Source organism: Ursus maritimus, unplaced genomic scaffold (assembly GCF_017311325.1).
Source record: "Ursus maritimus isolate PB19 unplaced genomic scaffold, ASM1731132v1 scaffold_8, whole genome shotgun sequence".
Taxonomy (NCBI): domain Eukaryota; kingdom Metazoa; phylum Chordata; class Mammalia; order Carnivora; family Ursidae; genus Ursus; species Ursus maritimus.
The window spans coordinates 33,864,265-33,871,845 of record NW_024426996.1 but is presented as its reverse complement, the minus strand read 5'-3'; positions in this window follow the sequence as shown (position 1 = coordinate 33,871,845).

The window sequence follows — 7,581 nt, the reverse complement described above, 5'->3', positions numbered from 1 at the left end:
CCTTTCCTTTTTCCTTTCCTTTTTCCTTTCCTTTTTCCTTTCCTTTTTCCTTTCCCTTTTCCTTTCCCTTTTCCTTTCCCTTTCCCTTTCCCTGATCGTTGCCCAATTCATGGTACAGTTTTTGTACTTTGATGACAAATCACAACTATGACATTTTTTTGCAGTATTCTTTGATCTACAAATTTATTTGGGGGAATGTTGCTCTTTCTCCTTCCCTCCTTTCTTTTCTTTTCTTTTTCCTTTCCTTCCCTTTTTCCTTCCCTTCCCTTCCCTTTTTCCTTCCCTTCCCTTCCCTTCCCTTTTCCCTTCCCTTCCCTTTTTCCTTCCCTTGCCCTTCTCCCTCCCCTTCCCCCTCCCCTCCCCTCCCCTCCCCTCCCCTCCCCTTCCCTTCCCAGCAAAAGAGAGCCACTGTTCTGCTCATTTTGTGATTTTTTCTCTTACACTGGTCAGTATATCTGGTTCTGTCAGCAGCACTGAGAGTTTGTGTGAAGTTGCATTGCTTTTGTAGCAAAGATTTTTTTCTGATAGCCCTACGTAGACATCTTCAAAACTGACTTTTAAACATAAAACAAAATAAATATTTTTCTTATTGGGAAGGTTCTGTTAGTATACACTACATCTTCCAGTTGTCCTGTCATTTTCAGTCTATCTTTGTACATTAGACAATCCACAGATATTCACATTTTGCTTTTGTTTCGCTGGTTTACAGTTGAAGTGAACATGTACAGCATTGACTGAGCATATTTATTTTCTCAGTACTTCCTGAGAAGTACTCACAAAACTAAATTAATATTGATGAAGATGAAACATTACCAGACTGGAATTGTGTATAAGAATTAGTGGTAAAATCTCAAAAAGAATTTCTCTCTCATGTTGCTTATGCGGAAAACACTTAATTTTTCATTCCAGCCTTTGCTAAACCTCAATGATTTCATAATAGCTCCCATTCCCCAAGGAAAATAAATTATAGCATCCAACAGAGATTTCTTTCATATGCATGAGTATTGTCTAGTTTACACAAAGAAAAAGAGTAAAGATGAATTTGAAGAGGTGAAAGGTAAATGTAAATATAGAAAAAAGAAGAAAAACAAATGGAGTGCAGGAAAAAAAACATTGCACAACAATGCAAGGATGGAAATGACTCAACTATGAGCCACTTCATGCATTTCAATCCAGGCCATATTCAAACTGTACACTTTTATACTATGAACCTGCAAATGCCCTCCATCTTCAGTCCGAATTACAGACTTTGCTTTTAACGTCAAAGGCACAAACTGTCTCATCACCCTCTGGGAGATACCAGTGTATTTTGGCTCTGAAAAACAGGGACTAGACTGGTTGTTGGTCACTAATTTGACCCAGTCTGTTCTATTTATTTGCTGTTATTTTTAAATAGCTTTGATTATAATTAAATATCTCCAGTGAGGTGATTTTGCTACTTACCAACTGCTTGATCTTTCTCTATAAGGTTAGAAGGAAAGAGGAAACCACCCTCTGTATAAGCATTCTGAGACATTGTGAGCCAGGGCTTTCAACCTGAGGCAAGGTATCTCAAAATATTTATTGCCAAAGAAAGGATTTTGTGGTTCCTGCTTATCACTAAATTTGGCAAAAGGTTAATGTTTGATGATCTATGTTAACATATTTTATTCCTTGAATTAAGTTGTACTTACCTAGGCTTTATTAAATTGTAAAGATACTTTATAAAGTAAAACCATTAACTTTTTACCTAAAATTAAGGCAAAAAAAATTCTGAATTTCAGAAGGATTGATACCATGATATAGTTTTTTAAATATTGGAAAGTTATGAAAATGAATACTTGAATGTAGCTATTATATTTTGACTTTTGGTACCCTTTTCTTTTGGGACTCTAGGCCAGCTAAACCTTTTTGGCTGATAGCATAGGGTAGGGAAATCAATCCAAAAATAAGCTGCCACATTATCTATAATAATGAGCCAAAATACACAGAAAAGGTGACTTTTATTCTTTGATCCAAAATCCCATTCCATACATGGGTAATGCCAGGAGTTTAAACAAGTCATGCAAAATGGATGTGCACCTATCAGATTTATTCATACTGTTTGCAACTAAAACAATAGGAGGTACTACGTGTGTGGTCCAGAAACTCAAGTGTACACAGGCCTAATTTAATCCCTTTATTCAAAACGCAAGTTCTTTTCCTACTATTATTAATCAATATCTGAAGATGAGTCAGGGTGTACTGGTCTGCCAGGAAGCGGTTAGAGGTGTCCAGGAGATGATGATCTCCTCAGTCCACAAAGAAGTTGTGCAAGGCCTGGGGAGCCAGTGAGCCTGTGCTGACTGTCCCCCTTGTCCAGTTATTCCAGTGTGCGTGCAAACATTATTTTCTATGTATACCATGACATTTCAAAAAAAAAGTCAAAATTATTTTCTCCTAGGCGGACTTTCTTTTAAGGTGAAACTAGCTAGGCACATCTTTCACATGAGTAATAGTCACTTAATATGTATGTAATATTTTTCATTATAATATAATTCCCATAAGATGTGGGTAGGAGAAGAGTTTGTTCACTAAGGAGCCCTGGTTATGCTGTTTATCATTATGGAAACCTGAATTCTTCTTTATACCAGAGCTGTGATGGATTCCCCTGCCTTCTGCATTGTAAAGGAGTGTAAAATGTAATACAGTTCTTGTTTCTTTTCCTATTTTCCTTGTTTCTACACAAAAGTCACATTGATACAAATATTCTTTTAAATTTCCTAACCAAACCCACTTTATCTACTCACTAAAGTTGATGTCTTTCTCTTTTCCAGTACAATACACGTTACTTTCTCACCAATACGGTTCACTCAATATTATATTACTTGTTTTTCTCCATAGATCGATAGAAATGGCTTTTTTTTCTTCTTATCTCTGGCTAATGCAATAGGCTTTCAAATAATAGGATGGCATTTTGGACTTTGTGTCCTAATTTTTAAGGGAAAATAAATGCTGTAATTTGTTGGGTACGTGTAATATTGCAGGTATTTTTGGAATTATCTGTGTTTGCTGTGAAAATTGGCTACTTTTTGCTGTTTTTTTACAAAACTCATATCAGCAACAATAAAGTCCATCTAATAGACAAAAGTCCAAGGCTGGCTTTTTTTCAATCTGAATTTCTCTACCCAAATAGCTCTTATTGCATATAGCCGTAAGTATCGTTTTCATAAAAATGAAAATGGACCCACATTGATTGATTGTTTATAGTCATGGTACCTGCCTGTTTTATGTAAGCTTCCATACTAAAAGCCTTGAAATTTTTCTTGGCCAGCCATAAATACTTGGAATATCCTTTCTGCTCTTTGAAATATGAGAACCACCCCAGAAAGTTTCTAACAGAATCATTACTCAAACATCATTTTTGGCAGAAAACACTGAACTTTGTTTAACACTAGTGGAATAGTTCCAAACATTGGCTGAACATGACAAAGAGAGTAAAAGACTTGTTCAGTGTGATCAAAAAACACTTCAGGGATCCTGAAATATCCCCGGAAATTCCCAATCTCCAGAGTGGCCACATTCAGGTGAGCGTAGGAAGAAAACTAATGATATGTTGTGCTTGCGTACTTGCTGAGGTGCTAATAGTTCATAGTTAAACTGTAATAGAACCACTGAGATCAGAAAACAGAGCATACCTACAAAGTGTTGTATTCTCAATATAAATACCTCTGTAATATATATTTTTCAAAGCAATGTGGTTCTACATTGCTACAAGAAGTGTTAGATTTTACCCAAGGGAATTACCATGAAGAAACAGGGTTGAAGAAAAATATATATTGCTAGATACTCTCCATATGTGATTTAAGAGTTTTGAATTCTTCAGGATCTGTATTACTCCAACTATTCCACCAATGAATCTTGGTTTTTGATTAAGACCTTTGGGTTATTACAGAAAAGTAAAGAGGCCACAGGTAAAAATATTCGCATGGAGGTGAATATACAGCATAGAAGCTACGGATCAGGGGTAGGCCATACGGAGCCAAAAGTAACTCCTAAAGAACCATGATACTTTGGGTCTTGAGAATTACCAGTAGAAATAGAAATTTCTACCAAGAAGAATGTGATTGTACTGAATCATATTTGTTGATATTGATTTATAGTTTGTGTTTTTATGCTTCTGCTTCATAGCACAGTGTAGCTTCACTGCCAGTGCTTAAATTAAAGACAGAAGCATGTGCAGACTGGGATGATTGTGACTCAGTTCTGCCCTATAGGGAAGCTAACTCTAATGGGTAGAATAGTGATACAGGTTAAGAAAAAAAAATCAGAAAACATGACTACCTTCACTGAGGGTCAAATGGTACTTACAGACTATCAGAGCTTCATGAATTCAGAGATGTCAGCAAAAGCAGTTGTAGTTGGGGAAGTGTGGGAAATGACAAGACTTGATTGGATCTTTAAAGAATGAGGAAAAAAAAATCCCAAACAGGTGGAGAGAGTATTGCAGGAGGTGGGCAACTTTCCAGGAACAACAGAGAGCTAGGGATTTGTGGTGAATAACTAAGTTTGGCTTAAGCAACTGATTTCCAATGGCAAACAGCTGGTGAGAAGATGGGACAGGCAGGGTGGAGCCAGAAGAGAAAGTGTGGCCCTCCCCCTCCCCCAATGGTCGTTGGAAGAACCCTTTCCTTGTTGCCTCCCTCTCCTGCACTGCAGGTCTGAGGGAGAGGGTGGCAACAGGTAGGGCTGTATGAAAATTTATTATTGGTAGTGTTATTTTATTTTTGATTCATTTACTGGGACTTAAGTTCTATGGAGGAGGTTTATCTATTATTTTTCTTTTTTAAAAACTATATTGGTTTAATTTTTTCATAAGGTCTTTTTTTTCCATGAAAATCTTCCCAAACTAACCGAAATATGCCATACACACACACCCTCCAGTGTAGACCCAGAAAAAATTGAAGCCCTATCCAATTTTTTATTTTCCTTCTGTGTGTAGGAAAGCAGTTCTTAAGCCTTCTTCAAAAGAGGGACTGGCTCTCTCTGTTCTGAGAAACTAAAGTGTTTCCTTGGTAACCAACTTCTCAACCTCCCAGAACCCTCTCAATGGCCCTGGAGGTCTTAGAGGCATCACCGTGTGTTGGCACGTATTTTCTAACAACAACAAATTGCTTTGGTCTGTGGCCAGTAGGATTACATTGCTACAAAGTTTATTGATAAATGTTCTGAGATTGACTAGGATCTCCAACTTCAGAACCACCGATTATTTGCCAAACATCACATAGACCCTCTGGCTAGACAGAATATAGCCTGAAAACACCATCACAGCATTCTCAGGTTTGCCCTGAAGGCAGTGTAAAATCAGATGATATGACACTTTATTACCAGTTACTAGAGGTATGTTAGATCAAGGGAGAACATCAGGATGCCTTATTTTAAGGGATCAAGCAAGTTGAATTTATCAAGCCATAGGAGTAGAGGTGACACAGGAAACTCAGAGGTAAGTTAAAGTAACAGAAGAATGAGGAGAGGGTAGTGTCATGGAAATCTGGAGGTGGAGAGAATTGAAGAAAGAAATGACCAATGGCACAAGAACAAGATAAGTCTCTCTCTCTCTCTCTCTCCCTCCCTCCTCTCTCTCTCTCTCTCTCTCTCTCTCTCTCACACACAAACACACACACACAGACACACACATCTATTGCATTCAACAATAAAGATATTAACTTTTTTTTCCAAAGCAGTATTAGTGAAATATTAGGGACCAAAGACAGTTAAGTGGTGGAGAAATTAATGTGATAGGGAAAAGAGAAGAAGAAAGAAGAGAGAGGAGAGAAGAGAGAAGGGAGAAGGGAGAAGGGATAAGAAGAAGAAAGAAGAAGAAGACGATGACGACCACTCAGTAGTCTTTCAAGGTACTTGGTAGAAGGGAAAAAAAAGTTATTATAAAGTTACATAGTAAATAGTTAATAGAATTTTCTTTTGTTCTGTTCTTCAGGGTGGGATAGTATTGTGTATGTTTAAAAGTTGAAAACAAGAACAATTGGAGTGAGAGAGACTGAATACACAGAGTAAAAAGGGGCTAACTGATAAAATAATGTATTTTAAGACGTAGGAAGAAAAGTGGGGGAATTGTCATTGAGTAGAAACAGGGTATCCAAAAAGGTATCAATCTTTATCCAAGAGTTGAGTTACAATGATAAAGGTAGTTTCAGGAAAAAAGAAGACGTGTAAAGGAAAAACAGCTAAAGTTTATTTTAATGTTAAAAATGATAGTATATGCTTTGGACTAAGTATCACTTTCCAGGTTCGAATGTATTTGATGTATCAGTAGGATCATGCTTGTAGATCATCATGCTCATCATAGAACATGCTTGATGTTTTTATTTCCCCAAGAAAGTAGATTAAACCTTCTGTTTAGGAGTGAGGAAAATCTTTCCTTTAAATGAAATAAGACAAAATTCCTTACACTAGTGGATTAATCTGAGCCTAGAGAGATGTCTGGGGACTCAGTCAAATAGGCATTGTAGTCCACTCTATGACTTAAAATCTTACTTTAAGGTGGAAATCATTGAATGAGCTATAGAATTGCACATTTAATATATATTAAACTGTCACTCTTTATGCAATAAAGAACAGCCTGTATATATATATACATATATATATATATATGTGTATATATATATGTATATATATATAAAAGAACAGCCTGTATAGGAGTAAGGATGGAAGAAGAGAAAACAAGTCTTATTGTGACAATTCAGTGAAAGATGAGGTTAGATTGGACTAGGAGTGTAGTAGTATAAGAGATGTAAGAAGGGATTCGGTGAGATGCCTATTCAAAGGTAACATAGCTGATATATTGATGTAAGTGGAATGTGGAGAAGCAGAGGCATCAAGGTTGATTCTGAGATTTTTCCTGCAGTTATTGAAAATCATTCATGAAAGAGTTTGGGGTAGAATACTAAAAATTTGGTTTGGGACACAGTGAATTTGAAGTCTCTAATAGGCATCTAAATGGAGATGTCAAATAGCAAGTATGAGACCTGAGTTAATAAATGTAGTTCGAGTCAGCAGACTGATGTTATTTAAGGTTATGCAGTTGGACAAGATAACCAAGGAAGTGAATACAGATGAAGGAGAGATGGAGTCTGAGATGATGTTTCATTGTGTAACAATGTTTAGAAAGTGAGAAGGTTAAGAGAAACCAGCAAGGGAGACGAGGCCAAAGTTAACTAGCTCAGAGGAAGCAAGTACAACCAAAATACACATGTATCATAGAAGTCAAGGGAAGAAAAAATTTCAGGTATGAGTGAATGAGCAAATAGGGCAAATATTGCAGCTAATAGATTAAAAAGAGGATTAAGAATTTTCCATTGGTTTTGGTAGTCTGGAGGTCATTAGTAGCATTGAAGATAGCAACTAATATTAATGTGTATTAGCCAGGATAAAAGTATGATTGGATTGGGTACAAGAGAGGAGAGGAGGGGCGCCTGGGTGGCACAGCGGTTAAGCGTCTGCCTTCGGCTCAGGGCGTGATCCCAGCATTGTGGGATCGAGCCCCACATCAGGCTCCTCCGCTATGAGCCTGCTTCTTCCTCTCCCACTCCTCCTGCTTGTGTT